Raw genomic sequence first — 26,406 nt, forward strand, 5'->3', positions numbered from 1 at the left:
ATAGTATTTCCCATCACTTCCTTTGAATGTAAAGGATGTACACTATAATGTTTATAAATCTCTTCACTTTTGGAGATGTCTACTTTTTCAATTTGGCTACTTGAAATTTCGCTATCATCTCCTAAAACTATTTCTTCTTCTTCCACATACACAATTTTGTAGTAAACATTGTTTTTTATGAGATAAAATGTAGCCTTTTGCACTTTGCTGACATCTACTAATTCTTTCCATATTTTCCGACACTTCGTAGGAACACCATTAACTAGAATAATTACAGGTTCAGTTTCCTCTTTCTCTACACCAATAGTTTCAATATTTTTCTTTAAATCTAAAGGTAAATACACAATTCTTCCTTTTAATCCTCTTTGTAAATCTGTGGGAGGCAAGTTACCTGTTTTTGGCACATACGAAAAATAGCTAGAAACAGGTGAACATAAGTATTTAAATCTACCAGTTCTGGAGGAATAGCTACCAAATCTAGTTTATTATGTACAGCTCTAGTTGGCATTATGTTGTCCTCTAATTTGGTATAACAATATTTACAAATACGTTGATCACTACCCTAATCAAAGCAATCTTCCACCAACAAATAAGTTCCAAATTCCTTCCACTTATCATAGTTTTCTTTTTCACTTTTTAACTACAGATCAACATTCCTAGTTTGATTTCTATAGTGAGTTCGTCGACAACAAATACAAACATAGTTTGGTCTTTCACAACAAATTACTTTAAACTTCGTGATTTCTTCTTCAAACTTCTCAGCACTATCTTCCACCTCTTCTTCAACACCTACACTTATCAAACTCTCACTTTCTCTACACTCTTGTTCAGGACCAAAGAAACGAAACTCTATTTCATCACAAACTTTTTTTACATCTGATACTGACCTACGCAAAAGAGCAGTGTTTAAGTCACTGAAAATTATTGCAGGACTTTTTACATAGTACACTCTTCTTACTAACTTCCGTATTTGAGAGTGATGTACTGCTAACATTCTCAAATGATGAAAAACACTTTTACACACTTTTCTAGAAAGACAAGCCAGGGAATGTCCTTGTAAACCAGTATTTGTTCTCACTTTACAAGGATCTAGTCCTTGCAACATCTTAATTTTTTGTTTAATACTTTTTTTACTGTACGCTCGTAAAACATTTAGTTAAATATCAATAGACTCCTGTCGTGTACTCAAAATGCTACAATAATCCTAAGTATACACTGGGGCTTTATTAAGTCTCCCTAGAACTTCAGCAGCTATCACTTCTTCTACATTTCTAGGAACCATCTTTTCTTTTTCAATTGTACAACCGTTCTTCACTTCATAAGCACGACCATAGGTATAAACTGCGTGAACTAATGTATTGTTTTGAAAATAGCACTCTTCATTAAAAAAAGGCTCTGAACTTGAAGTGTGCTTCCATTCACCCAAAAATAATTCACAAAAGTTAGTTCTGTTAATTAGTCTCTTCTTTTTACTTTTGTCCTTCATAAAATGCATTGGTGTATCTAATGATCGCATTCTGTTTAAAACTAAAATGAACAATTTTCTTTTTAATTCAAAGGCCTTTTCAACTATACTTTCAATCTGTATTTTCTTTTTATAAAATGCTGATCTCCTTTTAGGTTTCTTGCCATCTTTTACTACATTTTGTACCACTCTACTTTGAAATATGTTTCCTTATTTCACAAAATTGATTCATCCTTCTTTTAGCATAGATTGTTTTTTCAGAACGTGATTTGCCATTAATTTGTCCTTTTTTCATTTCATTCATCTTTGTTCAGGAGGTATTCTTTATATTTTCTACATTGTCAAAACCCTTTCTAGTTCATGAATAATTCTTTAGTTCTCTTACCGCAAGACTTTTTCTTTTTCCCCACATGTTACAGTTGATCTAGTTCTTGCTGTTGTCTTTTCTTTAAATAGTATTGTTTCTTTTCTTGTTTTCTCTTTTGTGTTTTTTTTGTCATGGTAAGTCTTTCTTAATGCTAATGAAGAATATTTGAAAACAACATGTAAAATACATTTAGTATTATTAATATCACTATATAGAAATATACTATTCTATTACTAAAGAAACATGTTCTACATGAAAACCAATTAAATACTTTCTTTTGAAATCACATGGGGTTTTCTGCACTACATGGGTACTACCTGGGTAATTGGAGGAGTGCTTGAGTAGTGTTTAGGTGGTTAGAGGACTGCATGGGTAGTACATAGTGGATTGCAGCAGTGAATGTGTTATTGCCTGGGTCATTACATGAGTACATGGGTAGCGAGTAGATGATTATGCTACTGCAAGGAGAGTGCACAGCGAATTTATAAGTGCTTGGGTTTTGACGGAGTGATTGTATAAGTACATGGTGCTGGCTGGGTGATTGGAGGAGTGCATGAGTAGTGAGAGGGTGATTGCTGGACTGCATGGGTACTATCTGAGTAAGTGAAGGTGCAAATAAGCAGTGTCTAGGTGGTTAGAGGACTGCATGGGTAGTGCATAGGTGCTTGGGTTTTGGCAGAGTGATTGGATTAGCACATGGTACTGGCTGGGTGATTGGAGGAGTGCATGGGTAGTGACATGGTGATTGCAGAACTGCATGGGTACTACATGGGTAATTAAAGGTGTGAATGAATAGTGCCTAGGTGGTTAGAGGACTGCATGGGTAGTGCACCGGTGATTGTAGCAGTGCATGGTTACTGCCTGGGCCATTGCTTGAGTACATGGGTACTGACTGGATGATTAGAGTACTGCAAGAAGAATGCATGGTGAATGTATAAGTGCTTGGTATTGGCGGAGTGATTGGATAAGTACATAGTACCGGCTGGGTGATTTGAAGAGTACATTGAGTGAAAGGGTGATTGCTGGACTGCATGGATACTACCTGGGTAATTGAAGGAGCGAATGAGTAATGTCTAGGTGATTACAGGACTGCATGGGTACTGCACAAGGATTTGTAGCAGTGCATGTGTTCATGCCTGGGTCATTGCATGAGTACATGAGTACTGCAAGGAGAGTGTATGGTGAATTTATAAGTGCTTGGGTATTGGCAGAGTGATTGGTTAAGTACATAGTACTGGCTGGGTGATTGGAGGAGTACATGGGGAGTGACAGGGTGATTGCTGGACTGCATGGGTACTACCTGGGTAATTGAAGGAGTGAATGAGTAATGTCTAGGTGGTTAGAGGAGTGCATGGGTAGTGCACAGGGATTTGTAGCAGTGCATGTGTTAGTGCCTGGGTCATTGCATGAGTGCATGGGTTCTGACTGAATGATTAGAGTCCTACAAGGACAGTGCATGGTAAATTTATAAGTGCTTGGGTATTGGTGGAGTGATTGGATAAGTACATAGTACTGGCTGGGTGATTGGAGGAGTACATGGGGAGTCACAGGGTGATTGCTGGACTGCATGGGTTCTACTTGGGGAATTGAAGGAGCGAATGAACAGTGTCTAGGTGGTTAGAGGACTGCATGGGTAGTGCAGAGGGGATTGTATCAGTGCATGTGTTAGTGCCTGGGTCATTGAATGAGTACGTGGGTACTGACTGGATGATTACAGTACTGCAAGGAGAGTGCATGGTTAATTTATAAGTGCTTGGTAATTGGCGGAGTGATTGGATAAGTACATGGTACTGGCTGGGTGATTAGAGGAGTGCATGGGGAGTGACAGGGTGATTGCTAGACTGCATGGGTACTACCTGGGTAATTGAAGGAGTGAATGAGTAGTGTCTAGGTGATTACAGGACAGCATGGGTAGCGCACAGGGGTTTGTAGCATGTGTTAGTGCCTGGGTCATTGCATGAGTACATGGGTACTGACTGGATGATGAGAGTACTGCAAGCAGAGTGCATGGTGAATTTATAAGTGCTTGGGTTATTGCATGACTACATGGACAGTGCTTAGCTGATTGGTAGAGTGCATGGGTAGTGCCTGGGTGATTTCATAAGTGTTTGGGTAATGGTGGAGGGATTTTATGAGTGCTTGGATACTAACTGGGTGATTGCAGAATATGGAATCAGTCAATCATTACTCATGTAGTTTTAAAATCACCTAGTCACTACCTTTGCACTTCTCTAATAGGTCAAGCAGCCTCTCTATATTTCACTAAGCATACATATAACTGTATAAATACAATCTGAACCCAAAGATTAGTCATTACATATTATCTAGTTAAGTATATAAGTACAACATGCCTGCAAGGGTAATATGTGGTGGTTTACTTTTGAGCTACATCTTCACCATTCTGTCTACAAATATGCAACATCATTAAATTATACCTCTCAAAAGACTTAAGGAAGAAGGCTAATTAACAACACCTTTTATGAGCATTTTTAAAACCACACTTTTATTCTACATCTTCACCTTTGCATCTAAAATTATGTGGCGTCATTCAACTAAACCTTTTTTCAGACTACAAAAAGAAGCCTAATTAACAGCACCTTATTTCACCATTTTACCTTAAAATATGTGGCATCATTTAACTTTACCTTTATACAAACTAATAAAAGAAACCTAATTATTAACACCTTATATGAACATCTTTCAAACAGCACAGTTGTTCTGTATCTTTACCAAACTATCTATAATCATGCAGTATCATTCAACTATACCTTTGTAGAGATAACAAAAAATGAAGCCTAACAAATTACACCTTATATGAACTTCTTTCAAATGACACATTTCTGCTGCATCTTCAACCAACTATCTAAAATTATGCGGCATCATTCAACTTTACCTTTGTACAGCTTAAAAAACCAGCCTAATTAATATCATCTTATATGAGCATTAGTACTCATCTTAAAAAATACACATATTACTGTACAGACTCTTTTTTAAACAACATTTAGGCACAATGAAACAACGTACAATATACATCTCTGCATTTAATAAGATATTTTAAACAATACAGTTTTTGAATAATGTTAAAACATTTAAAATAAACCTCACACATTTATAACTCACCTTGCAAATGTGTTCAATTTAAAATCTCACAAACTCTGACAGGATTTTCTTTTACACACAATCACTATAATGCACCAGACTCAGCAAGGTAAAAACAGTAATGGCAAAGTTTCCCTCTCTTTCTCCACAGAAATACACATAAGTAACAAATCACATTGCTTTACACATAACAACCCTTAGCACTTCTAAATGTGCCCACACTGTTCCTACATTTTTTTAGAAGTCGCGACCCCATCGTGCACCACCGCGATGGAATCGCGAATTCATACGGGAGTTCAAAAAGATATAACAAATAAATTCAACACTAGTTTTTTTAATTAAACACCACTTCTAAAGATGGTACTGACTTGGGAAAATTCATTGAAAGAAAACTATTACTCATATATAAATTACAATTTCATATTTTAAAAGCACAGTTAACTTTTAAGCCTTCCCCCATTCTGCTTCATGTCAGTTTCCATAGTAACAGTTTATGGAACATTCAACTGAACTCACAGGTCACAAGTTCACCATATTTTCAGGTTAACCACACAATGTTGTAAATAGAAACAGCAGGTGTGGTTGACTTGGCAAAATATGATCTTATCCTTTCTATTGTACCTTTCAAACATTTTTTACTAACCAATAAGAAAAATGCTTTAAAAAAAGTGAAATGCACCATATGTTTGAATGTAGAATGTTCTTAAACAGCCAATCAATTCTCAAATTTAAAAAAAATTGCATCTTGTCCACCATTTTACATACCTCTCATTTTACCAACTGACTACCTCAGCTACACACATCTATTCATTACTTACAGACATCCCTTCAAGATGCTTACAGTGTGGATTGTTGGGCACAGCTATGTTTTCTGGTGCAAAAGGTATGCTGAACGCAGAGGTATTGACAAAGACCTAGCTTTGCAAAATGTGGATATTAAATGGATTGGACAGAGAAGATTAAAGTGTCATAAATTAATGTCTTTGGTTAAAACCTTTTTGCATCTCCAACTCCCTGACCTCATGAGGGTGCACTGTGGTAGCAATGACCTAGGCACATTGACTGGGGTATGTCTGGAAATGCTAATGAAGGACACCTTTGTGGAATTGATGTTGCTTTTCCCTCAAACTGTCTTTGTATACTCTTAGATATGCCAAAGACAGAAATGGAAGTGGTCCAATCAATTTTGTCCTCAGATTGAGAAAGCTAGAAAAAATGTCAATAAAGCTGTTTCTGCTTATCTCAGAGACCATAGTATGGGCTACATCTATAACAACAATCTACCTTTCCATATGTATGGCATTTACAGAAGTAATGGAGTACACTTCACTGATCAAGACAAGAGAGTGTTTCACAACAACCTGAAGCTCTGCATGCGCACTTACATGTAGCTACAACAATCTCCCAATGAAAACAAGGGCTATTTTTAGAGCCACCAAATAACCAAACATATAACCTAGGTTTATATAAAAAAATCTTAATTATTTTTGCTTGAATTCGCACACCCAGTGTGAATGATGGAGTCGTGCACCCATCGCGTTGACACCAGTGGTCCATGCTAGGAGCCGCGCACCCATCGCGACCACACTAGGGGCCGTGCTGAGCACCACACACCCATCGCGTTCACACCAGGAGCCGCGCTGAGCGCCGCGCACCCATCGCGTTCACACTAGGAGGACGCACTGAGCGTGGCGCTAGGGTCACCACTCCAAACTTTGACAAAAAAAAGTCTACTTCCATTAATTTATATTCGCCCCGGAGACCCCATCCCCATGCCCAAATCTATTATTTTTTTTTTAAAAGGAGGGGGACCTCGCAACCCCCTCCCGGCCCATTTTGGGCCCCAGGGACCCCATCCCCTGGGGCATGGCCTCACAGTTGAAGACCGTGAGGGGAGCCCCAATGCCACCATGGTCCCACTGGCTTCCCGCCTTCTGCAGGAGCCGGCATTGCTTTTCCACAAGGGGAGCTGCTGACATGCATCTCCCCTTGTGGAAAAGCAATCCTGCTTTGCTTCATTGAAGCGAGAGCAGGTTTACCTGCTCTCACTTCAAGGAAGCAAAGCAGAGTTTGCCTGCCATAGCAAACAGCAGTGTCCCGGGGTGGGCACCCCGGGACACTGCAGGAGCCGGCCCTGTGGTGTGGTGGTCGCCAGGACCATAAAGGGCTCCAGGAGGGGGGCTGGGCGCCCCCCTTCCCAACGTTTAAAGCCTTGGGGAGGTGGTGGTTCCAGGGGCCCGGAGGTCTGTATGGACCCCCACATTTGAATTCAGAGTGCCCTGAGGAGGTGGTGGTCACGGGGCAGTGTGGGGGGGCTCAAGCCCCCCACACTATTAATTTATTATAGCCCTGGGGAGGTGTCAGTCCCCAGGGCTTGGGGGGCCTGCGAGGCCCCCGCCCTTATTTAATGAAGCCCCAGGGAGGTGGTGGTCCCCGGGGCAGCGTGGGGGGGGTTAGACCCCCCACACATTTATTTTTTTAAAGCCACGGGTAGGTGGAAGTCCCCGGGGCTGCAGGGGCCCCCGCTATTATTTTTTCACAATGCCCCCGGGACCTGGCTCACCCGGGGGCCTCATTAAAATGAAGCGCGGAGTCAGTGCTTATTTTTTTTCATAATCTCGGCAGGATTCCGACCCCAACGTGAATTCAGCCGAAATTAGTTTACAAAAATGCTTTTTTGGGACCCCATGAGCAGGCCTAGGGGGTTAGAGTGTTACTACCCTGCCCCCTTTTCTTGTTTTTTATCTTTGTTTTACTGCTTTCTTGTGACTCAGTTCTACCGAGTCACAAGATGGCTGCCAACAGTTCCTGGTTTGGAGTGTTGGCAGCCAATGAGAATGAAGCTCGTGCTCGCGAGGGTTCGCGAACCCACAGCGCCCACAGATATATCATTTTTTTCTTTTTCTAATTTCTCAGAAACTACTGAACAGATTTACACCACTTTAAAAAAAGGTCTCTTTCTGAACCAAGACCTACATTTCTGCCAAATTTGGTGTAATTCCGTTCAGCAGTTCAGGCTGTAGCTTTGTCTAAAGTTTCCTATTTATATTAACATGGGAAAAACATGTTATTGGACCCCCATTTTTTCTCAGCCCCCGCTTGTCAAATCACCCCAAAACTTTAAAGACAGGAGCTGACCGGAGCGGGCCACTAGTTTTGAAATTTTCGCAAAGATTCGTCAAGCGGCGCCAAAGTTATTGGGAAAAGATAAAACGCTTTTTTAATAGAAACGAGGTCCTAACTATAACTACCTACTGGTGACCTCCAGTAGGTCATATGTATATATATATATATATATATATATATATATATATATATTTGCTCCTGAGTTAGCACAAGCCCAGCGCACACATGAACGGTGCTAGTCACGGCGGGGGTGCTCCCGCCTTAAAATTCAGCTCCACACTGCCGATCGGTAATCGTACCGAAACACAGACGACAGCACTCACGGGGGAGAGTTCCAAGAGATAATTTATTTGGGAACTCTGGGCGCTCAAAACAGACGCGTTTCGGCAACTCGCCTTTCTCGATGTTAAGCTTGGAACGCCAACATCGCCATTGTTTTAAATTCATGGTTCGCGCTTGCATTGACAATCAACATAGTAGAAAGACTAACAAAACCCTGAAATCAGGGTGTTAACGTTCCGCCATCTTAAGACGTTCCAAATGGTAACATAAGGCATTAACATTAATGCAATTCAAAAAATGGCGTAAACAGTAATAAAGCCCTGGATGGGCATACGTTCATGTAGCGCGAAAAAGAACAAACTTTCTCAAGTAAAAAAGCAATGGACAGCGGCTTTCAATCCTCGACGCATAATGTTCCAAACAGTGCATAGTATTTCATAAAAAAGAGAGAGAGAGAACTCAACAGATACAAACGTCATATACAATAACAGACAGAAATTCATATTGAAGATGCAATCGAAATACTTTAGTCTCCCAAATGCACCGCTAACTCCTCACTACTATTCAGACCAAACGGATTTTTGCTTTGCAGATCAATGATATAACGTGACTCAAGACGTCTGAGTCTTTGGATCCTATCACCTCCTCTAGGTTATCAAGGTAGGATATCAAGGTACTTACTTTGGGATTAATATTTTGCCCAAGTAGCAAACTGGAGTTTACACAAACAAGGATCGATTTGTATAATTTTATACGCAAATTGAAGCTACACAAGTACTTTAAATTGAGACCTATCCTAACTAAATCAACATCAGTAGGAGTAAGAATGACCACAACTGATATACTCACCTGCAATGACCTATCAGGAGTTGAACTTCTGCATAATCTGCATACTGGAATATCCACTCAATCAAGTACATCGGAAGACATGGTTCAAAGGGCAATAGCTGTGGGCATTGAACAAGAATCGGAAGTAAGTGCTTTCAAATTAAAATCTACGTTTGTACCACAAATGCCTTTTGATGCCATAGATGTATTTTCAGATACGATGGTCAAGGATTTATTGAAATTCAGATGCAGTAATCAGAGACACAATATTTGTGAGAATTTGACCAAAGAGGAGAAGCAAGCTCTAGACGGTCTATTGCAGGATACATCAATCATAATCAAGCCTTCTGAAGGCGGTAATGTAGTGCTACAAACCAGGGAACAATACTGTGGTGAAGCCCTGAGGCAACTGTCTGATAGCAATTACTATGAAAAATCCTCTCGAGAGCTCTATCAAACAAGTGTTTACAGTTACGAGACTTTGATCAGAAAATGGTATGACAGATCAATGCTGGGGACGGAGGAACATTTATTTTTAAGAAACACTACTCCAGTGGTGGCAACATTCTATCACATTCCCAAAATCCATAAGGACAAAGAGAGGCCACCGGGCAGACCTATAGTATCCTCCCAGGGCAGTTTAACAGAACATATGTCCATGTTTATCAACCATTTTCTGTTCCCATTCGTGTTACAATTGGAATCATACGTGAGAGACACGAAAGACTTTTTAAGTAAACTGAACAGTCTAATTTGGGACCCCAAGTATATACTGATGGTATTGGATATCACCAGTTTATACACATGTATAAAACATGAAGACGGTATGAAAGCTGTCCAATTTTTTCTTAACAGACGACAACTAAGATTTGCGGAACACAATTCTATGCTAATAGAATTCACAAGCTTTTGCCTCTCCAATAATATTTTTGTCTTTGGAGATCAGTATTTCAAACAGATCTCAGGGACGGCGATGGGCACCTGTTTCGCCCCCAGCTATGCCAACTTGTTGGTGGGCTGGTGGGAGGAACAGATGCCCAAAACCTACGAGAGAGGGGATATGAAAGGCCAGGTGAAAGTATGGTATCGATATATCGATGACCTGTTCATTGTCTGGGAGGGAACAACTGAGTCAGCGGAAGGTTACATAGAGAATCTGAATGACAACAACCTTAATTTGCACTTTTCGGGTACAGTAAGTCCAGTGGCAGTGGACTATCTGGATTTGAAGGTGTTTTGTTACAGAAGGAAAGTTAGAAACTGCCCTTTACCGCAAGAATACAGCGGGTAATTCGATTCTCTTTGCGACCAGCAATCACCCCCCCAAACTAATCCAAAGCATCCCTTATGGGGAGCTTTTAAGATTAAAACGCAACAGCTCTAGAGCATCTGATTTTGAACTAGCAGCCAGGGAATGTGTATCTAGATTCCGAGTAAGGGGCTATGGACAGGCACTATTAGATAATACACTAAAGAAGGTCAGGGGGATCCCTAGACAATACTTGCTCGAAAATAAGACGGAAATAAGAAAAGAGTCCGTCGACTTCCATGAAGGAAAGTTCAGAATGATCACCACATATTCTGCAGAGGCTAATCTTTTGAAACAAATGTTCAAGAAAAATTGGCATATTTTAAAAAGCGATGCAATCATAGGGGAGGACATTCCTAACTATCCGATGATAACCTTCAAAAAGGCTAGGTCATTAAAGGATAGGCTGGTCAGTAGCCACCTAACAAAACAATCATCACTGCAGGGCACTTTGAAACACATGCAAGGTTTCTTTCCATGTGGGAAGTGTAAGGCTTGTTCCAACAGCCAGAGAGTCTTAACTTACTCAGTACCCAATGCTAATTTGAAAAGACCTATCAAAAAGTTTTTAACTTGCAGTACCCCCTATGCAGTCTATTGCCTTGTTTGCCCGTACGGCCTACTATATATAGGCAGTACAATAAATTCTTTAAAAATTCGAATACTTGAACACAGGAGGGCAATAGTGAAAGGTGATGCTTCATATCCTGTAGCGAGGCATTATGATGAAAAACATCCTAACAGTAAAAATGTTTTACAGTTTTTTGGCTTAGACTATGTCCCAGAAAACATTAGAGGTGGTGACCGCCTGAAGAAACTACGAAGGTTAGAATCACGTTACATTATAGATCTACAATCGAAGTTTCCGTTCGGTCTGAACAGCAATGAAGAATTGTCAGTACATTTGGGAACTTAACAAGACAGTCTGGTAATATAAGTAAGAGTATAATGGATTATGTCTTTAGAGTGCAATGATCGCTGTGTTGAGCTATTTCAATTACCCCTTTGATATATGTGTGTAGACTAGACTATTTTTTGACAGCTAGCGAAAGCCGATACACGGCATGATTAAGTGTAGTGCCGATACACGGCATTATTGTGGAGATGGGTGGAGTTGTTGCCATGCTTATTTGGTGCAATACATACATTAAGGCACTTTGAATTCGTGTCCTGAAAAATACGGCGATTATTTTATTTAAAGTGATTAACGTGTGTATATGTCAAAGAAGATTCAATGAATTGATAATTTGAACATTTTGTACCTCGCATTGTAAATGTATATTCTATACATGGGATGTGGCTACATTGCAAGATGGCGCAATTAATTCCGTAAACATTTCACGCTGTCCTCTGTCTATGTCGAATTGTTTGACACACTGCGATGCTTAAAAATATGGCGGTTACGGTGTGCCGTGAACACCGAGGAAGGCAGATCGCCGAAACGCGTCTGTTCTGGGAATAAAGACCCGATGACACGCCACCCGTGAGTGCTTGTATTCTTTACGTAATAAGGAATTTGGAGCGTTAATATTGTGCGGTAGGCACCGCCGCACTCATAGCACCCGACCGCGAGTGACTCGTCTTTGGTGCAACGGGAGCAGTAATATATATATATATATATATATATATATATATATATATATATATATATGAGTTTAGTAATGAATAACTTTCATAATGATATTATAGCAATAACATATATACAATATAAATACCCTAACGTTTCAATTTTTATTAGGATTAGAAGATCTAAAAAGAGATATGATTGGAGGGCAGAGCCGGTCACTATACATCCTACTACACAATAATGTCATTCTAGTGAGACCTTTTACCAGAAATAACAGTTCCTGTACATTCTGTACTGCAAATAGCCTTCATCCGGAGTAGAGGTGACTAACTATAGGCGTATATTTTTGCACACCATACTAAACACATATAGTGCCATGGATAACAGTATCATTAAACAGGGTAGTTTCTCCCCTCACCATGCTACATACACCTGTTACTCTTTGGAGAGGATAGTTCTTCTTTATATCCTACTAACAACACTCATCATCCAAGAGAGAGATCTCTGCAAACATCTCAGTCCTTCAGTATACTCTACTATACATATCTACCACCCACAAGAGGTAAGTGTGTTCCCACATGCTAGCAATAGGACCTATCACCCTGGTGCATAGGATGTTCTCCTCCTACAATCTACTACACACATCTGTTTTTCTGAGTACGACTGTCAGTTCAGAGGCTAGTCTCTCCCTATACACAAAAAGCAATATCCATTAGTCTTGCAAAGAGTGTGAAGAAAAAGTCCAGTATTTCCTCATACCCAAGTACACACTCTTATAACTCTCTCTTAATTTAGAGACCTGTGCTGCAGCAACAAATGCTGGACCGAATGCTGAATGAATAAAACACTGACCCCCAGTCAAGAGATCTAGGTTAAATCCATTGTTCTTTTGCTCACTATGCCACCCCAGTTTGGACCCAGCCATATGCAAATCAGTCTTAACCCTGTTCCTAATGGGAACAGTACAGCCCAAACCGCCAAACCAGGTCCTCCTTGGACTAGAAACAAGCATCCTGGGTCTGGTTTCGGGGTAACAACCATCATCAGCCAAGCTAGATTAAATCCAATGGCAAAGGAAAAAGGGACCCGCATATGGGCATAGCCATACCACTCAGTGTGTACTGCAGCAACAAATGAGGGATGGAATGCTGAATTAATCGCTCCCCGAGCGCCATGACCAACACCAACGCCGCAGGCATAGAATTTCACCACTGGATCTCCTGCTGCACCGACAAGTTCGCTCCCGTCGGCCACCCCACCAAACAACGAACTCTGAAGGCCACCTGGTTCACCACTGAACTTCAAGAAGCCAGGCGCTCCAGCAGACGCCTAGAGAAAACCTGGTGAAACCAGAAAACCATGGAATCACGGAACAACCACAGGAGTGCCCTGAAGGAATAATACCAGTGCATAAGAGACACCAAACAGATGTTCATCAGAGACAAAGTGCACACCAACACGACCAACGCCAAAGAACTGTTCAACGTCATACAGCATTTCACCAAATCCCCCAGCGAAGCCACGGACATCACACCTTCCCAGGAACTCTGCAACAAGCTCAGCTCCTACTTCCATCAGAAGATCAAGGTCCTCTACGACAAGTTCAGCGAACAGACGCCAGACACCACCCCCCTCCCCACCGCCGACGACAGGCCTACCATCACGTACTGGAATATCGCCACCGTTGAACACATCACCGCGACCATGAAGAAAACCCACTCAGGAGCCCCGACGGACCCCTGCCCACCGCACATATTCTCAAGAAATCAAAGGGGGGAGTGAAGAGGAAAAAAGTAGAATCGTCCTCCTCACAATACTGTTATACAACACAAGGATTCTACCGTTCTTTTACTAGATACATTAGTTACTTAATGGTTCTAATCAAAAAAAGGGTTCTAAACAAAAAGTACGGTGTGGAAAAATCAAGCACCTTCTCTTTAATGTTGGAAGGGCAGTCCTTTAGAAATTATAAAATACCCCTCACACACTGAAACCTGATTCAGTGTCATGCTTCATCATTGGTGTCTTCCCGTCCCTCTACGGGACGGGGCATGCTACGACCTACATAGACGCTCATATTCCACAGGGCGTGCCGCCGCCATCGCACCCGAACTAGGACGAACCATCAACGCCTCCTTCAGAGCCGGCATTTTCCCAGATGACTGGAAAAGGGCGGAGGTTAAACCCCTCCTCAAAAAACCTGCAGCCGACCCAACGGACCTGAAAAACTACCGGCCCATCTCTCTCCTCCCCTTCATGGCCAAAGTCACCGAGAGGCTTGTAAACGCTCAGCTGACCGCCTTCATCGAAGAGAACTCCATCCTAGACGCCTCCCAATCGGGAATCCGCAGCAATCACAACACCAAGACTGCCCTCCTTGCCGCCACTGATGACATCCGCATGCTACTAGACCAGGGACACACTGCGTCCCTCATCCTTCTAGACCTTTCCGCAGCCTTTCACACCGTTTCACACCGCTTGCTAGCAGCCAGACTTCACGACGTGGGGATACAGGGAGCCACCCTCGACTGGATCCAATATTTCCTCTCCGGTAGAACACAGAGGATCAGACTCCCTCCCTTCCTCTCCAAACCCACTGATATGAACTGTGGAGTACCCCAAGGATCATTGCTCAGCCCCACGCTTTTCAACATCTACATGGCCCCCCTCACCGCAATCGCCAGACACCATTGACTCAGCATAGTATCCTATGCCAACGACACCCAGCTCATCCTCTCACTCACAAAGAATCCGAAGGCACCAGACTCTGCTTCTAGGAAGGAATGAAGGATGTCACAGCCGAGATGAAAGACAGCTGCTTGAAGCTCAACTCAGAGAAAACCGAGGTCCTCATCCTCGACCCTGCACCTCAGCCTGGGACAACACCTGGTGGCCCTCCGCCCTCAGGAATCCACTCACCCCTACAGATGACGCATGAAACCTCTGCATCATCCTCGACTCCTCCCTCTCTATGAACCGCCAGATCAACGGCGTCACTTCCGCCAGTTTCAACTGCCTTCACATCCCCCGCAAGACCTTCCAATGGATCCCCCCGACTGCAGAAGGACTGTCACCCACGTACTGATGACCAGCAGACTGGACTACGGCAACGCCCTCTATACCAGAATCAACAGAACTCTTCTACACAAACTCCAAACCATCCAAAACTCTGCAGCCAGACTCGTCCTCTGGACACTGGACCATAAACACATGACCCAACACCTACGAGACCTCCACTGGCTCCCCGTCGAGAAGAGGGTCACCTTCAAACTCCTCACCCACGCCTACAAATCCCTCAACAACATCGGACCAAAATACCTCAACGAGAGATTTTCCTTCCACGTACCCAATAGGAACCTCCGCTCTGCCGACCTCACCTTGCAGAGGTCCCCCGCATCCGCTGAAACAGAGCAGGTGGGAGAGTCTTCTCCTACATCGCAACCAAGACCTGGAACGAGCACCCGGTGAACATCTGACCCTACGCTGCAAACTTTTAGAAAGGAACTCAAGACCTGGCTCTTCGACTGATCCGGAGCTGCACCCCCTTCTCCCGGTGCCTAAAGCCCCTCACGGGTGAGTAGCATGCTTTATAAACCACTGATTGATTGATTAACCAATCATTCTCCCCCAGTCAAGAGATCTAGGTTAAATCCATTGTTCTTTTACTCACTACACCACCCCAGTTTGGAAACAGCTATCAGGAAGGCCAGACGGAATCTTCACGGAGGCAGAATGCAGCTGAATTCCCAATGCCCACCTCCCGGAGCTAGCTGCGTTGATTCAACTGCTCCAGGCAGGGGGAAAGGGGAAGTGGACAGAAAAGAGACACTCGTGCATAACTGGCTCCCTCTTCGTCTTTCAGTAATTGCCCAGGAAGACCTAATGCACAGAAGGGAACAAAATTCCATTCAACATTCTAACTGGTATTATTTGACAATGTGCTTTTCCCTGGACCTTTACCCTACCAGTTCTTCTGCAGGAGCTATGCCTCTCTTTATTTCCCAGTTCGATGATCACTGGTTTTGTTCTACAGGAAGACCTAATACACACATAAAAGAACTGGTTAAGTCTTATTCTTTTCTTCAATTCTAATATTCTTTTTACCCTTGTGCCCTCTTACCAATTCTCCTAGCCTTCCTTGCCACTCTGGTTGACTAATAGACCGGAACAGAAGTTATAGTCTAAGCTGCTTGATAGGTGAAGAATACTGCTCACTGAGTCCTTCTTGCGTTACTTGGTTACGCGCAAAAAGGGACAGGGTAGGGTAGACAGGAGGAAGGTAAGAGTAGGTAAGTCGCAAGGAGGGTTAGGGTAGAGGCAAAACAGATGAAGAATTGTTTTCACTGACTGAAGTTCGGGTGCTCTCAAGTCTCTCCACTATCTGCTTACTTGTGTGGTAGTTCAGGTGCTCTCAAGTCTCTCCGCTATCTGCTTACTTGTGTGGAGTTTCTCTTCAAATACTGCAGCCGGTCTCCTTCACTCGACGGTAAGCCTACCGGAGTAAGGAGACCCTGGAATTACCTCAAATATCTTCGGATACGGTGGTGTCAAGTTTCTTCTCCCACTCTGAGTTCTACTTCAACTTGACCAAGAATATATTGGCTCAGACTAATCAGAATTACACTCTCTAGCGTCTCCAAACTAAGCCTAGAGACCTGCAATGACCAAATACATGAAATTACTGAGGGAAACTTCGAGTCGAGGAGCGAGAACTAATGCTACCTCACTCGTCTGTGACTAAATTGAAGTGCGCGGCGAAACGCGCTCCGTGAACACACGAAGTCTCCTCTCTCGCGAGACTTCCTAACTTCATTGGTTAGTAAGGAAAATTGAGCGGCCATCTTAGAATGGAGTCCATAGCCTTTAGACGCTAGTCCAGTAATTGCAGAGGGAAGGTTTCACCAACACCGATGCTGTCCCACTGTCTTATGCTTTGTGATAATGACATTTAGATCCTTCCTAACAGTACCCCCTCTCAAAGACCGATCTCTCGGTCTTGGTTTCAAAGGATGCTGTGCATGAAATCGTTTTACCAGTCTAGGGGCATGTACATCATCTGCTGGTTCCCATGATCTCTCCTCAGGTCCAAACCCCTTCCAGTCGACTAGATAGAATAAGTTTCCTTTTGTCTCCTTTGAATCTAAAACTCCTTTTACTTCGTACTCTAAATGTTTGTCTATCATCAAAGGAGGGGGTGGTTTCTCTAATCTAAGATTAGGAGCTGTTTTCTTTAGGAGTGATACGTGAAACACTGGATGGATGCCTAACTGGGTAGGTAATTTTAACTTAACAGTTACCGGACCCAGAACTTGCTCAATGATAAAGGGGCCTACGTAACGAGGCTGAAACTTCCTATTTCCCTTTAACCTAAGATGCCGTGAAGACAACCATACCGACTCCCCCACCTGATACTGCTGGGCCTTACTCCGGTGTTTGTCTGCCTGTTTCTTGTAACCTGCCTTAGCCTTGTGGAGATTGGACTCTGCTAATTTGCGGGCCTGATTTAAGTTAGTTAACAAATTGCTGACTGTTGGAACCCCAAAATCACCCTGATTGCTGAAAGGATTAGGGTGCTGTCCAAAATTTAAAAAGAATGGAGAATAGCCAGTAGAGACACTCTTGGCGTTATTATGTGCGAATTCAGCCATCCAAAGCAAATCTGACCAGTCACCCCCTTGATCTAAAAGAAACAGACGTAAATACTGTTCTAGCTCTTGATTCACCCTCTCTGTCTGACCATCTGTCTCTGGGTGATAACTGGTGGAAAGCCTGACCTCCACTCCCATTCCCTTCATGAATGACTTCCAAAAGTGTGACACAAATTGGGGGCCTCGGTCTGAAATCACAATCTTGGGAACCCCATGAATCTTTACAATGTTCTCTCTGAATAGCCTGGCCAACTCTGGAGCTGAAGGGACCCCTTTGACAGGAATAAAATGGCTCATCTTGGTGAAGGTGTCTACAATTACTAATATTGTGTTATAGCCCTTACTCAGTGGAAGATCTACAATCAAATCTAACGTGACTGTATGCCAAGGATGTGGTGGGGTGGGTAAGGGCCGTAACAATCCCTGTGCAGCTTGCCTACTAGCTTTTCCTCGGGCACAAACCTCACAAGTCTCCACAAATTTCTTAATCTGAGAAGTCATATTGGGCCACCAAAAGTACCGTTAAACAAGATCTATAGTTTTCAAGGCACCCTTGTGGCCAGCTAACGGCTGATCATGACAGTCTTTCAGCACTTGTTCTTGCATTTCTTTGGTAGGTAGGTACAGAGCTCCATCTTGGTACGGCAAGGAATCCACTACCTCTCGACCTTCCTGTTGACTAACCCACTCAGCCATTTCCGTCACAGACATAATCTTCCTGATTCCTTCTTTATAGTTGATTCCAGACATTGCGCACACGATCTTTGATTCAGGAATAATTGGTTGCGGAGCCACAGAATGTTCAGTACCTTCAGTTTGGATCCGGGACAAGGCATCTGCCTTACCATTCTTAATTCCAGGGCGGTATGTAATCACAAAATCAAAATCAGCGAAATAGAGAGACCATCGCAATTGACGTGGAGTTAAGGTTCTTGCTAATTTAAGGAATTGAAGATTTTTATGATCGGTGAACACCGTAACTGTGTGCCGTGCCCCAAGCAAATGATGTCTCCATTCCACAAAAGCGTCCTTGACCGCCAGCAGTTCCTTTTCGGCGATGGTGTAATTTAATTCCGCTGCATTCAACTTCCGTGAATGGTAAGCCACAGGATGTAACTGCCCGGTGGACTTGTGCCGCTGGGACAAGATTCCCCCAATCGCTTGATCCGAAGCATCTGCTTCTAAAAAGAAAGGCTCTGTAGGGTCTGCATGAAGCAAGATGGGTGCCGAAGTGAAACTCTTCTTTAGAAACTCAAATGCTTGTTCTGCTTCTGCCGACCAATGAAACTTAACTCCCTTCTTGAGCAGTCTGGTAATTGGGATGATCTTCTGCGAGAATCCCTGGATGAATCGCCGATAAAAATTAGCGAATCCTAAGAATCTCTGAATCTCCTTAACATCCTTAGGTGATGGCCAATCTACCACTGCTTGTACCTTCTTTGCCTCCATTGTGATCCCTCCTGGAGATAACACAAATCCCAGAAATTCCACAGTATGCACACTGAAGGCACATTTCTCCAATTTTACATAGAGTTGGTGTTTTCGTAATCTTTCCAAAACTAACTTGACATGATCAGAGTGATCTCTGGGATCTGTGGAATATATCAAGATGTCATCCAAATAAATCACGGCTATCCGATCCACCAAATCTCCCATGATGTCATTGATGAAGTGCTGGAAGGCTGCCGGAGCATTACACAGGCCAAAGGGCATGACCTGATATTCAAATAGCCCGTATTTTGTTCTAAAAGCAGTCTTCCACTCGTGGCCTTCCTTCATTCGAATGAGATGGTAAGCCCCTCGGAGGTCCAGTTTTGTGAATACTTGGGCGTCCTTAATCTGATCTAGAAGGACCGAAATCAGAGGCAGGGGGTATCGGTTCTTTACTGTCACCCGGTTGATGGCACGATAATCGATGCAAGTCCTCAGTGACCCCTCCTTCTTAGGAATGAAAAAAAGCGGCGACGACACTGGGGACTGTGCCGGCCTGATAAATCCGTTAGCCAAGTAACGATCTAGGTATTCCTTCAAGTAACTGTTCTCCGCATCTGTTAGAGCGTAAACCCTACTGCAAGGTAGCGCTGCCCCAGGTTCGAGATCGATGGTACAATCGTAAGAACGATGTGGAGGGAGTTTCTCAGCCTCTTGTTCACTGAAGACATCTTCAAATTCTTTATACTCCGTTGGAATTTCTAAGGTGTTTATGACCCCAATGGATTCTCCACTAAATGACAACAAGGTGGCCACGGATGGTACATGGGTGTCACAAACCAAAGAGAAGCAGTGTTCCGCACAAAAGGAGGAGTCCATTTTGATGGTTCGATCCTCCCAATTGATGGTTGGATTATGCAGGGTTAGCCAGGGAAGTCCCAAAATTACCTGAAACTGAGGGGCATCGATCAAGTTGAACTGAATGACCTCATGATGACCATTAGACTGAATTAATTCCAACATTTCAGTGTGATGGGTGATCGGACCCGAAGAGAGGTTGGTACCATCTACCGCCCGGACTGATTCCTTCTGCTCCTTGTGCTCCGCCTGGATTCCCATCTTCTTGGCAAAATTTATGTCGCAAAAATTGCCAGTGGCACCTGAATCGATCATTATCGCCACTCCCTCAATCTCTTGGCTTCGAAATTTCACTTTCATCTGTAGGGTTAAATGTGGTGTCTGAGTCTGAAGGGTATTCGATATTTGATGCACCTTTGGAGTCTGATCTTCCAACTTCGCAATCTGAGCGACTCCGCCTACAGATGGTTTTGAGAGTTTCCCAAACTCGAAATCTTCGGCTTCTTCGGACACTCTCTTACAAAGTGTCCCGATCCCCCACAGTACATACATAACTTCTTCAGCCTCCTTTGCTCCTTCTCCTCCTTGCTTAGGGGTCCCCGGACAGATCCAATCTGCATAGGTTCATTTTCAACAGTTCCACCTGAAGACTTGCCTGCTTCAGTCTTTATTCGATCAAAGCGTGGAAAATTCCAGAGAAGATCCTTTGTCTTCTTTTCACCTCTTCTCTCGGAGTTTCGGAAATTGATTTCAAAAACCAAATCCACCAACTCAGAGAATTCCATAGGTCGTTTTGGAATCTGCGCCAGGGTATCTTTGATGTCATCACGTAATCCTCGATAAAATAAGGCAGATCTCTTCTCTTCCGGCCAATTTGTTTCTACCAACAGTTTATTGAACTGAGTAAGGTAAGAGATCAGATCCCTGTTACCTTGGCGCAATTCTAAGAGCTCGTTGTCTGTAGCCTGAGAAACTCTGCGTCTGTCGAAAATCCTAAGGAATTCTGTCTTGAACTGTTCCAAATTATATAAAAAGGGATCATTACGGGTAACTAAAGGCATGGCCCAATTGGCAGCATCCCCACTCAAGTAAGACAAGATGAAGGCCACCCGTGATTGAGCATCTGGGAACAAATTTGCTCGACACATAAAATGCAAGGAACATTGGGTGAGAAAGAGCTAAGCTTTTTGTGGATCGCCACAATATCTTTCGGGAGGGGCAAGTGGAATGATGGGGGAAACAGAGTGAACAACCTGAGCTGCTGTGCGCGGGTCTTGCTTGGACTGGGTTTCCCTAGGAAAGGTTTGAGCGGGTGTAGCCCCCGAGGAGATCTCACTAACCTTCTGAGCTAATAATATTGCCTCCTGTCTGGAGGCCATTACTTCTTGCCTTAAATTCTTATTTTCTTCACTTAAGGTCCCTATTTCTCTTTGAATACCCTCCAACATCTCTCCTAAAGCCTTTAAACTGAAACCCTCTGCCATTCTGCCCAGGTGAAGGAACTACGTGGGCACTTCAATCTATCAGGAAGGCCAGACGGAATCTTCACGGAGGCAGAATGCAGCTGAATTCCCAATGCCCACCTCCCGGAGCTAGCTGCGTTGATTCAACTGCTCCAGGCAGGGGGAAAGGGGAAGTGGACAGAAAAGAGACACTCGTGCATAACTGGCTCCCTCTTCGTCTTTCAGTAATTGTCCAGGAAGACCTAATGCACAGAAGGGAACAAAATTCCATTCAACATTCTAACTGGTATTATTTGACAATGTGCTTTTCCCTGGACCTTTACCCTACCAGTTCTTCTGCAGGAGCTATGCCTCTCTTTATTTCCCAGTTCGATGATCACTGGTTTTGTTCTACAGGAAGACCTAATACACACATAAAAGAACTGGTTAAGTCTTATTCTTTTCTTCAATTCTAATATTCTTTTTACCCTTGTGCCCTCTTACCAATTCTCCTAGCCTTCCTTGCCACTCTGGTTGACTAATAGACCGGAACAGAAGTTATAGTCTAAGCTGCTTGATAGGTGAAGAATACTGCTCACTGAGTCCTTCTTGCGTTACTTGGTTACGCGCAAAAAGGGACAGGGTAGGGTAGACAGGAGGAAGGTAAGAGTAGGTAAGTCGCAAGGAGGGTTAGGGTAGAGGCAAAACAGATGAAGAATTGTTTTCACTGACTGAAGTTCGGGTGCTCTCAAGTCTCTCCGCTATCTGCTTACTTGTGTGGTAGTTCAGGTGCTCTCAAGTCTCTCCGCTATCTGCTTACTTGTGTGGAGTTTCTCTTCAAATACTGCAGCCGGTCTCCTTCACTCGACGGTAAGCCTACCGGAGTAAGGAGACCCTGGAATTACCTCAAATATCTTCGGATACGGTGGTGTCAAGTTTCTTCTCCCACTCTGAGTTCTACTTCAACTTGACCAAGAATATATTGGCTCAGACTAATCAGAATTACACTCTCTAGCGTCTCCAAACTAAGCCTAGAGACCTGAAATGACCAAATACATGAAATTACTGAGGGAAACTTTGAGTCGAGGAGCGAGAACTAATGCTACCTCACTCGTCTGTGACTAAATTGAAGTGCGCGGCGAAACGCGCTCCGTGAACACACGAAGTCTCCTCTCTCGCGAGACTTCCTAACTTCATTCGTTAGTAAGGAAAATTGAGCGGCCATCTTAGAATGGAGTCCATAGCCTTTAGACGCTAGTCCAGTAATTGCAGAGGGAAGGTTTCACCAACACCCGATGCTGTCCCACTGTCTTATGCTTTGTGATAATGACATTTAGATCCTTCCTGACACCAGCCATATGCAAATCAGACCTTGTTCCTCATGGGAAACAGTCCAGCCCGAACTGCCAAGCCAAGTCCTCCCTGGAGCGGAAACAAGCCTCCTAGGACCGGTTCTGGGGTAACTTGAATCCAGTGGCACAGCGAGCAAGGGACCCACGTTTGGGCATACCCATCCCACTTAGGGTGAAAAGTGCTGCAGCAGCAAACTATGGACGGAATGCTGAAGGAATCAAACATTCAACCCCAGTCAAGAGATATGAGTTAAATCCATCCATTTTATCGACCAGCATTTATAGACAGTATACTACACACATTTCTTGAACAAAAGAAAGATGTTAGCAGGTAGTAAAGTTACTCTACAGAATTTACTACACCGGTTGATCAGTCAAGCAAAAGTCTCAATGAAAAGATAACATCTTTAACACATCCTACTATACAAAATCAGGTTTGAAGACACGTCTCAGCTGAGCGGTCATACTTTCCTCATAGTCTAGTACACATAAATGTCATCAAAGAGATGACTTTCAGCACAGACGCCAGTTCTTCTCCATACTCTACTATTCACATCCACGACACAAGAGACAATTGTCTCTGGAGAGGTTACTCTCTTTGCACAAGCTACTCATTATGTTGGGGAACTCACAACAAAGACACAAGCTCCTCCTCACACCCTCCTGAGGACAGTTATGACACAATGGAATGAGGTGTGAACAGCAGACCAGTTTCTCTCCTACTATTCATGCTTGTCACACTGAGGAGAGATGATGACAGAGAGATGTGTGGCTACCTAAATACTAGTACATACAATTGTCAGTCAAAATAGAAGTATCACTACATAAGATAGTGCTTTCCCACAATCTGCATTGTACATAAAGTGCTGAAGAAAGACATATGAGTAGAAAGGGCAGTCCTTCATCACAGTCTAGTACAGACACTTGTTATCTAAGACACAGTTGCCTTTGGAAATGTCAGTCCCTCCCCACATGTGATTCATTATTGTTAGCTTCTGCTGGGATATCAGTTGACAGGTCACTCCCTGCTCAAAGCATACAACACTAAGCTCATCTCTTGAGGAGATATCTCAGAAGTGAGGTTAGAATTTTTTCACACCCTACTACATGCACCTATTACACTGTGTTGTACCCTTACCATGCAGTCACTCCTACTCACTAATAGATACATTATGCAAGGGAAATGTCTCAGCAGAGAGGCTACTCCTTTCCTTTAGGGGTTGCAGAGAGGTAATTTCTTCACAGTAACATTTTACCCACACCCATTGCCCTATCATCTGATTTCAGGAGAGATCTCGATATCGCCCCATATCCTGCTATTCACAGTCATCACCCAAAGAACATGTTTCAATTGAGAGGTAATTTCCTTTTCACACTTTAGTATGTGGATGGTTTCTTGAAGACAGCGATCTATATGGAGAGAACTGTGCATCACCATACTGTTTTATCCACATCCATCACCATGTGTAGAAGTCCCAAAGGAAAGGTAAATGTGTTTGAACATTCTACTATGGAGCTCAAATACTCTGGAGAGAAATTGTGATGATGCTAGCAGGCTTTAATCTATCCTACAATGCAGAGGTGTTATCATCTAGTTTTATTTAGCATAGATGGCAGTTGCTGTCTGCAACCTACTAAAAAAATTAGAAATTAAATAAAGGGAAAAGCAAACAGAGTTATTTGTCTTTCTCCACCACTGGATATGCACACTATTCCTGGAAGACAAATCACTTCATGATGACCAGAGTCTCTAAATATAGTCTAATATATTGATCACTGATACAACAAAGATTTCTTAGTGGAAAGGTGAGTTCTTTACCTCACCCACGTATACAAAGATATCACCCTCTGCAGGAATCTCAATACAGAGGTACTCTTTACCTATACTTTTTAACTATGTCCCTCTGTGGTCTTGAGGAGAATTCTCTAATCATAATGCATGGATTAAATTGCTATCCTGCAGACATTGTAGTTAAATTGCTCCAGAAAAAGTGTATTGAAATCATTCAAGGAATAATTAATATATATTTAATTAAGGGTAGTTCCCCGAGCACTCAATAAATCACTTCTGTTGTCGAGGTCATGGTATCACCTGTCCTTTATTATAACATTCAAATAATCACTATTCTTTTCTGCCAACACGTTTCATCTACTGCTGAGATGTTGATAGCAAACTTCATCAGGGCATGCCATAAGTATTCAGGACACATCTTAGATCCAAGATATCGCGGTATATAAAGGTCCGAACAGGGTAACCTAACAACGTAGCTGTAAATTCTTGTACACCTAAAGTCAAGTGTTGAGACTTGGTGCAAGTAGTAATAGTGACAATGAATCTCGGAGAATTGATGATCCCAGCATTTATCGGGTCTTACGCCAAAGAGGAAACCAAAGTGCTTGTCCCCAAACATAAGTGCCGTGGGCCCCCGACGTCAACCACTGGCTCATACTAAGCACTGCATACTCGTAAATACCATCATGTATCGGCCCGAGTATTCAGATTTTGATTTCCTGCCAAGATTAATCTTTGCACTGTGTGCTCTTACTGACCCATATTCTATCAGACATACACTTTTATGTGTGGATTGTTTACATAATGTCAAAAAGCAGTAGAATGGTTCTATTTACTCTCTCTCTCTCTCTCTCTCTATATATATATATATATATATATATATATATATATAATCTACAGGCGGCCGCCAGTAGATAGTTATAGTTAGGACCGTGTTTCCAAAGGAAATCTGAAAATTCTATTTTGATTAACTTTGGCGCCGGTTGATGAATCCTCGTGAAATTTTCAAAACTAATGAAGCGCTCTGCTCAGTTCCTACTCTGAAAGTCTTGGGGTGATTCGTCAAGCGGGGGCTGAGAAAAAAGGGGGGTCCCACAACGCATTTTCCCCATGTTATTTTCCATATGACCTTTAGTCGAAGGTACAGCCCGAACGGCTGAACAGAATTACTTGAAATTTGGCAGAGAAGTAGTCCTCAGGTCAGGCATGTGCCTTTTGCATATATGGAGTCAATCTGTACAGTAGTTCCTGACAAAATTGCAGTTAAAAGTACATCAATATCTATATGCACGCACCGTGCGCTCACCGTGCGCGCACGGTGCCGTGCGCGAGCGTAATTCTGATTGGTGGTTACATGTCAGTCAACATTCGAATCGGTCGAAATCAGGAAGTGTTGTCCGCCATTTTGTTTGTTTTGGGTGTGACACTGAAAAAGAGAGGTGGCGAACGTGAAAAGGGGGCAGGGTAGAGAGTTCCTGACCCCCTAGCCTTTGTCAGGGAGTCCCTGAAGGACCCCGAAGGGTGAAAAAAACATTTTATTTTTTTTTTAAAAATCGCGGGGTGCGCGCACGGTGTGCGCACGGTGAAAAACCTTAAAAAAATATAATAATACATACATAACTTAGCATTTTTTAAAAACGTACAAATTCACTTAAAAAACCATAAGTTTCACACATGTTATAGTTAGGAATTAGTATTTAAAAAACCTTGCAAATTCACTTAAAAACCCATAGGTTTCACACATGTTATAGTTAGGTGGACATTTCACTCGTAAAAAACCAATGAAATTCCCCAGTTGTAGTTAGTTCAGATAACTATGACTCGCGCGACCGCCACTCTA

Source organism: Triturus cristatus, chromosome 3_1 (genome assembly GCF_964204655.1).
Source record: "Triturus cristatus chromosome 3_1, aTriCri1.1, whole genome shotgun sequence".
In the NCBI taxonomy this organism is placed as follows: Eukaryota; Metazoa; Chordata; class Amphibia; order Caudata; family Salamandridae; genus Triturus; species Triturus cristatus.